A 9371-nucleotide genomic window follows, 5' to 3' on the forward strand; every position below is an offset into this window, starting at 1 on the left:
TCTTTCTCTTTTAATTGGCTTGCACTTGTATACTTGTTCATCTTCCAGTATATTTGGTTATATTGCAGTTCGTCTTGCTATAAGTAATACTACAACAGTAAAAACCCAAAAAAAACTGAAATGGCGTATACTCGTACGTTTCATTATTATGTATTATGTATACAGTTTAAGTATAAAAGCTAAAAAAACAGAGTCCCGGAAGCTCATGACTGATAATTAATTTACTATAAAGGAGCTCAGAGAAATAAAGAATATGTGTGTACTTTGAACACACGTAAAAAGTTATACTTCTATTATATGATTTCAACGCAATAAATATACTTGAAACAGTTTATTTTTATTTTATTTAAATATTAAACTTAAACTAATTATTTTAATGCTTAGCACTTTCCAAAAATTAAAAAAAAAAAGAATAGGAATGGTCCGGATTTGAACCCAAGACCTCTCGATCTGTAGCCGAATGCTACACCAATAACCCTACGAGCTCTCTGTTTATATATGTTGTTCTGAAGCTATTTCCTTGTAAATTTTGACAACGAAGGGCTTCGAAACGTTAATAAAATAATTTTTTCAATTTAATTGTGGCTTATTTTCCATCTAAATAGTTAATATCTATTTATATAGTCTCGGACATAATGATAATTCACGGTAACAAAGAGACGAAGTGAGGTACATATAATAAAAATATAAACATTTTAATACCTAATACCTACTTATCTTACTCCCGAGGAAGACAAATACAAAGACACAAAAATTATAATAAATATATTTACTAAAAACACTAATTTATATTCTTTTCACACCTTTTTCTTGCACTAATATATTTATACATAACTTGAAATATTTAGCAACAAAATACCATACTGTCTGTGCGCGCATGCGCGCAGGATAATAAAAATTCACTCCCAATCGCGTCTAAAGAAGTATAACTTCAGAAAAACAATAGTATACATTGTATTAGTGGACCTTCGTGGAACGACCTATGGTAGTGTTTGAGTCAACAACCTGGGAAAAGCACTGAAAAGTTACGGAGTAGGTAAAACCTACATATTAAGTGCCATATAGTATATTAAGTATGGAGAACGGTAAGGGTTTTATACCGATCGAAGACAATTGTTTGTCGTTAGTCGTCGCTCCGCTCCTCCTCCAATTATTAGGTCCATGTCACCAGCCCCCCCCTTTTCGATTTGAGGGTCAAAAAAAAGCTCATTCGTTTGTATTGCGTTAGTACTGGATTGTATCACCCTTCATTCGTTTGTACTGCCCCCACCCTTTTAAATCTGCCTGGAGGGGCTGGTGACATGCCATCCCCCCCTTTTTCGATTTGAGGGTCAAAAAAAAGCTCATTGGTTTGTATTGCGTTAGTACTGGATTGTATCACCCATCATTCGTTTGTACTGCCCCCACCCTTTTAAATCTGCCTGAAGGGGCTGGTGACATGCCATCCCCCCTTTTTCGATCTGGGGGTCCGGGATGGGTATGTTCGTTTGTACTACGTTAGTATCGGATTGTATCGCCCTTATTTTGTTTGTACTGCCCCCACCCGTCTAGATTGGCCGGGGGGGGCCAGTGACATGCTACCCTGTACTCTGCACTTTTTGCCTTCTAAATGTCGAAAATAGGCTATTTCGTTTGTACTGCGTTAGTACTGGATTGTATCACCCTTCATTCGTTTGTACTGCCTCCACCCTTTTAAATCTGCCTGGAGGGGCTGGTGACATGCCATCCCCCCCTTTTTCGATGTGGGGTTCCGGGATGGGTATGTTCGTTTGTGCTACGTTAGTATCGGATTGTATCGCCCTTATTTTGTTTGTACCGCCCCCACCCGTCTAGATTGGCCTGGGGGGCCAGTGACATGCTACCCCTCTACTATGCATTCTTTGCCATCTGAATGTCAAAAATAGGCTATTTCGTTTGTACTGCGTTAGTACTGGATTGTACCGCCCTTATTTTGTTTGTACTACCCCTACCCTTCTACATTTAAAACAGAGAAGGATTAGTGCTAGGATTAAGGACACAAAATCAGCCAAACCTTGCACATAGTAACACCGTGGGTGTAAAATTTGGTAAATTCGTCAAAAATGAAACGAATTAAATTTTGAAACTGAAAAACAGGCTTACAAGCCACTCTCCACTCTCCATGGGGAATGGAAATTTACCCCCTCAGATGGATCTCGGAGTAGTAGCGATTTGAAAAATGGTACATGTATTTGTTGGAGATATTTTGAACACCATTTTCAATCAGAAATCAGAGCAGCGACCTTGTCTTTTCCTACTAGGAAGAAATTTATCCATCCCCTCAATAAATTTTACAGTTTCAGACGCTATCGATATGATTATCAAAGATCTTATGCGGCGTATTCCGAAATGCACTCTTCGTTGTACAATTTCAATTTCAACCTCTCTGGATAACTGATTAACTGAAACATACATACGGCAGAATTCATTGGAATCGAAAATTATTAAAAGTATGTATTTGGAACATTAAATGAAAAGTTCCCACAATCAATATCTTTCTTACCATCTAATGTCAGAGACCAAATAACAATAATTGCAGCTGCTATGTTCTGGCAATTTGTTTTCTAGAAAGGTTTGTATTGTTCATTTATGACTGCAATAAGATTCAGAATTTCCGTAGGTATTTCATTATTTGTAAAATAAATATAGTGTCAAAAACTTGCTTATACATTTGACGCGCTGTCCGTCAACGTGTTAATTGACTCTACAGATTCAGTGCCAAAACGAGACATTTTTATAGAAAAATATTTGCAAGTATATTAAATGCCAAACTGACCTATTAAATAAACAATGACATTGCAATTTTCGATTTCTACTATGGAATTATCGCTGTATAGACCAGGGCGGATCTGTTTTGAGGTGGATGTGAGAGGTGGCATTCCGATTTTTGCAGATAAAATTAGGTGACAACTTCAGTAATTATAATTGACTTACGCTCCTTCTCAAATATGTTTGGAACATTATTAAAAAAATTTAAATATTTAAAAATTTCGAAAAACATCGATTTTTTTCAACTTTCATTGCTTGTAACTTAAAAACGATTCATTTTGGAACAAAGTCATAGGGAAATAAAATAAAGATAATTGAATTTTGTATGATATACGACACGACTGCTATAAAATACAGTCGAACCCGCTTATTGGAATAGCCTTCGTGCCAAGCAAAAGTATTCCTATAACGGGGATATTCTAATAACCAATCATTGGTGCCTAGTAGAAACGTTTCGGGACCTCAAAATTCAATTCCTTAAAGCGGGATATTCGTTTAACAGGTATTCTTATAAGCGGGTTCGACTGTATCTTAAATGATTATCCTTTCTGCAAAATAGCAATAAATACAAAATAAGAGGGCAAAATAAGCCTCTTTTTATTCAATCTTTTTCAACCACTTTGGTTGCACTTAGAACCTTCGTATTTTACTTAGAAAGTTCTTACAACATACTCAATCCGTCCACCAAATTTTATTAAAATCGACATAATAGATTTTGCATAATAATTTTGCAATCTAAATTTTTTTAGAAAAAGTTCAAATTTTTTAAAAACTTTCTGAACAAAAAGTAGACCTGTTAGAAGTTTGCTATTTTTTTTACATATCGAGAGGTACTTTACCAATCCAATACACTTTACAAAATTAAAATCGGATTATTTAAGCGGCCTCAGCACTGTTTTAAGGATATAAACAATTTTTTTGCTTATAAACAAATATAGTGAGGACGTTTGAGTTGGAATAAATTCATTTTCTCGAGAATGGGCAACTTTGGAGATAAATCCCTAAACAGGTCGATTTTTATATTTAAATTATAATTTTTGGGATATCTATCATACTACTAACGTCATCCATCTGGGTGTGATGACGTAATCGATGATTTTTTTAAACGAAAATGTGGGTCGTGTGCTAGCTTATTTTAAACGTTATTCAATTCTCTATTTATTATATAATTATTTATACAGGGTGCCCAAATTTTTTTTAATTAATTGAGACAAACAGAAGAAAGTATTTAATTTAGTTAATTCGAGATACATTTTACTGTTGTCCTAAAACAGAAAAAAATGTTTATTTGATAAATAACAGAAAAATGAATTTATTCGTATTTATTAACTCAAACTTCCTCACTGTATTTGTTTATAAGCCAAAAAATTGTGTATAACTTTAAAACATTGCTGAGGCCGATTAAATAAACCAACTTAAGTTCTGTAAAGTGTATTAGATAGGTAGGGCGTATCTTTATATGCAAAAAAATGAGCAAACTTCTAAATAATGGTCTACTTTTTGTTCAGAAAGTTTATAAAAAATTTTAACTTTTTTAAAAAAATTTAGATTGCAAAATTATTATGCAAAACCTATTAAGTGTATTTTATAGTCGTATATCATAAAAAATTCAATTATCTTTATTTTATTTCCCTACGACTTTGTTCCAAAATGAATGGTTTTAAAAACGATTGAAAAGTTTTTAACAGAGAGGTTGAAATTGTACAACGAAGAGTGCATTTCGGAATGCGCCGCATGAAATCTTTGATTTTCATATCGATAGCGTGTAAAACTGTAAAATTTATTGAGGGGATGGATAAATTTCTTCCTGGGAGGAAAAGGCAAGGTCGCTCCTCTGATTTCTGATCGAAAATGGTGTTCAAAATATCTCCAACAAATACATGTACCATTTTTCAAATCGGTAGCGTAGAACTACTCCGAGATCCATCTGAGGGTGTAACTTTCCATTCCCCATGGAGAGTGACTTGCAAGCCTGTTTTTCAGTTTCAAAATGTAATTCGTTACATTTTTGACGAATTTACCAAATTTTACACCCGCGGTGTTACTATAATAGTTTTGGCTAATTTTGTGTCCTTACTCCTAGCATTAATCCTCCCCTGTTTTAAATGTAGAAGGGTAGCATGTCACTGGCCCCCCAGGCCAATCTAGACGGGTGGGGGCGGTACAAACAAAATAAGGGCGATACAATCCGATACTAACGCAGTACAAACGAACATACCCATCCCGGACCACCATATCGAAAAAGGGGGGATGGTATGTCACCAACCCCTCCAGATAGATTTAGAAGGGTGGAGGCAGTACAAACGAATGAAGAGTGATACAATCCAGTACTAACGCAGTACAAACGAAATAGCCTATTTTCGACGTTCAGAAGGCAAAGAGTGCAGAGTAGAGGGTAGCATGTCGCTGGCCCCCCCAGGCCAATCTAGACGGGTCGGGGCGGTACAAACAAAATAAGGGCAATACAATCCGATACTAACGCAGTACAAACGAACATACCCATCCCGGACCCCGTGATCGAAAAAAGGGATCCCCCTCCAGTCAGATTTAAAAGGGTGGGGCAGTACAAATGGATGAAGGGTGATACAATCCAGTACTAACGCAGTACAAACGAAATAGCCTACTTTCGACGTCAGATGGCAAAAAGTGTAGATTAGAGGGGTAGCATGTCACTGCCCCCCCAGGCCAATCTAGACGGGTGGGGACGGTACAAACAAAATAAGGGCGATACAATCCGATACTAACGTAGTACAAACGAACATACCCATTCCGGACCCCCATATCAAAAAAGGTGGGGATGGCATGTCACCAGCCCCTCCAGGCAGATTTAAAAGGGTGGAGGCAGTACAAAAGAATGAAGGATGATACAATCCAGTACTAACGCAGTACAAACGAAATAGCCTATTTTCGACTTTCAGAAGGCAAAAAGTGCAGAGTAGAGGGTAGCATGTCACTGGCCCCCCCCAGGCCAATCTAGACGGGTGGGGGCAGTAGAAACAAAATAAGGACGATACAATCCGATACTAACGCAGTACAAACGAACATACCCATCCCGGACCTTCAGATCGAAAAAGGGGGGGATGGCATGTCACCAGCCCCTCCAGGCAGATTTAAAAGGGTGGGGGCAGTACAAACGAATGAAGGGTGATACAATCCAGTACTAACGCAATACAAACGAATGAACCTTTTTTTGACCCTCAAATCGAAAAAGGGGGGGATGGCATGTCACCAGCCCCTCCAGGCAGATTTAAAAGGGTGGGGGCAGTACAAACGAATGAAGGGTGATACAATCCAGTACTAACGCAATACAAACGAATGAGCTTTTTTTTGACCCTCAAATTGAAAAAGGGGGGGCTGGTGACATGGACCTCCAATTATTGTCTGAGATCGGTTACCCTTAACGTTCGACATGCTTATAATGTTTTTTGCACGATTAATACCATTATAAATTATAACATTAAACATTTTCGTCATATTGACTAGTTTCATTCATTTTATCAAGATATATACTTTGGTTGTTAGGTAGTAACTAGGGTGCATAACAACAATGGAGAAATGAGTTTTTATTTAGTTGTCAATAATTTTAAGTACAATTTTGATTATTATAAATTAAAATATGAGCGAAAGTGAATTTGAAGAAATTGAACGGGCTTGGGAAGAAGGGTGTTCCGCAATTATTCCCGAAAAATCGAAAATCCGTTATCAAAATACCTACCAAAATTTTAAAAAATGCTGCGAAGGCAAGAATTTAAGAATCGAAGAAAAGACTCTATTGGCATATTTCGTTCAAAGACATATGCAGTTGAAAGCTCCTGGAAGCCCCTGGGCAGAATATTCAATGATTAAATCCACCGTTTTTCTTTATAATGGCATTGATATTTCCAAGTTTTCAACTTTGATCGCGTATTTGAAGAGAAAAATGTTGGATACTACTAATGTATGCGATTCTACAGGAGTTTCTGTTAGAAGTAAAACTACAGCCCAGAAAAGGGGGATTTCATTAAATAATTTAACAAATTGTACCATAAGTTTCAATATTAATAAATAATTTGTTAGTTTTCTTTATTCTTTCAAAAAATAAATTAAAATTAAGAGATTTTTTAACTCGACGGTAAGTGAATTACTTACCGTCGAGTTGGAGTACTTACCGTCGAGTTGGATTACTTACCGTCGAGTTGCTAGTAAATGTCACATACTGACGTAAAATCTGTCACGGTAAACAGTCAAAAATGATCAATCGTGCAAAAAAAATATTTTACGAAGGCAATGAATGTAGAATTAAAGTGGAACAAAACTACTCAGAACCGTTTAAAGTCGATAAATGATTTCGATAAGGATGCTGCATGTCACCGTCGACAAATATTATATCCATAGTTTCTTTTTCCGGTGATCAAGTAATTTTAGCAGAAGACAAAGACAACATCGTCTAAATAGACCTCACTGAGAAAGATATAATATGACAAGAAGAATTGGCGATTGGTTTGTGGTAATCGCAAAACAGACTATGCTGTATAATGCCACGCAAAAGTAAGTAAAAGATTAATTGGTTAAAGTCATCTCAAAAATATATATTTTTAAAAAATTTGTAACGTTGAAATCGTCACATATTTGCTATTTTATTTTTAAATAATTATTTTATTCTATTTTCTTTAATATTTCATTAATAATTTTGTTCGATTTGTTTTACCTGTTTTCGTCGTTAAAAACTCGTTGGCGCCCTCGTTTATTATCTTCTATTTCCTATCTCTCTTTTTATCTAACATCTAAATCATCAACTGAACATACTGAACGTACCCCGTATATCCTTACTCTCTAGATATCTGTCTTTCAATACGGAATATGCTTGCTTTATATATCTACCCCCACTAATGCTTTGTTAGCAGAAAGTGGATTTCATTAGATGCAAGAAGAAAAATACTGTGCGCTAAGTTCTATCTGAAAATCCTAGCTGATCTGAAAAATCCATTGAACGAAATCCTGTCAGAGTTGGGAACCAAAGTAAATTATAAAATAGGATTTTGTAAATCACAAAAGCCACCATATTTGATTGAAATCAAAAATAATTTTGACAAATACCTCATTAATCTAAATAAAGAGAACATTAAATCCTGCTTTCAGATCGAACTGAATTATCTTACGGGAACATTTCAGACAATTTTCTCAACCCACAAAAAAATGGAAAGCTATACTCATCAGGAATTTCTTAATGAATTTTCAGCTTCATATGGAAATTATACATGGGTATTTACAGATGGTTCTTTAGATCCCGAGTCGAGGACAGTAGGTTTTGGGGTACACATACTTTCAATCAATTATAACTATGCATCCAGATTACATGAGCACACTCAAATATGCACTGCAGAAATTATTGCAATTAACAAGGCAGTATCTTTTTGTATTGAAAAAGATATTAAAGAAGCAACAATTTTTTCAGATGCTAAAACTGCTATCCAAAAATTACATAACACCACCTGGGGGACAAACAACCATATTGTAAACCTAACTAAAAGACTTATTATTGAGTCAATGGAAGCAGGATTTAATATAATCTTAGCTTAGATTCCAGGCCATACTGGAGTAAAGGGGAATAAACAGGCTGATAAATTGGCAAATATAGGCAAGACTTTAAATGTTCCTGCAGACATTAAAATAGATAAATTTGACTTTTTGCTTTTTATTAAACAAAAAATTGTAAATGAGTTTAAAGTTGAATGGACAAAGCAGTTTAAAACTAAAGGGAAATGGTATCAACAATGCCAAAGTGATTTTTCTATAAACCCTTGGTTCCACAAATTCACATTTGTGGATCGAAGGCACTTGACATCAATTATTAGAATGCGAACGGGCCATTGTCACACACCAGACCATTTATTTAAAATTAATTGTAGTGATACTCCTTTTTGTGAATGTGGACAAATGGGAAGTATAACTCATATGTTACTTGAATGCCCAATTAACAAAACAAATCAATTTGACCTGTATCAGGAACTTGTTAATATAGGAAGTCCAACCCCCATTTCAATACAAAATCTCCTACATAATATTAATGACCAAACCTTAAGAAAGATCAATCAATTTTTAACAATATTTCAAATTAAAATATAAAATAAAAATAGTTATTTGAAAATCATATCACAATAAATTTAAAGAAGGGAATATGGAAAATCCAGACCCTTTGAAAAGAGGATTCCCTTCCAGTTAGTCTAAATACGAGGACTGGCCAAGTACCTAAGAGGTGGAGGTCATGAAACTACAAGAAGAAGAAGAAGAATATGCCTGCTACTTCATACGTACTTGGTCGTCATTTAAAATGACGTTTTCAATGACAGTGACACTTTTTCCCTACCCGCTGACACAAACTGAAAATGGAAGGGAAGAATTAATTTATTAAAAGAGATAAGCTTTAGATAAGGCCTCATTTTGTCCAAATGAAATCTTCTCTTGGGGTAAGAACATTATCATATTTTAATTACATTTCTACATCTAACAGTCTTTCTAATATTTTTTATGCCCTACCTCCAATCTTCTAAAAGCATGTGTTCTGATATTTTAGTTTAAATATTATATTTATCTTTTTAACTTAC

This window comes from Diabrotica virgifera, chromosome 6 (genome assembly GCF_917563875.1).
Source record: "Diabrotica virgifera virgifera chromosome 6, PGI_DIABVI_V3a".
NCBI lineage: Eukaryota > Metazoa > Arthropoda > Insecta > Coleoptera > Chrysomelidae > Diabrotica > Diabrotica virgifera.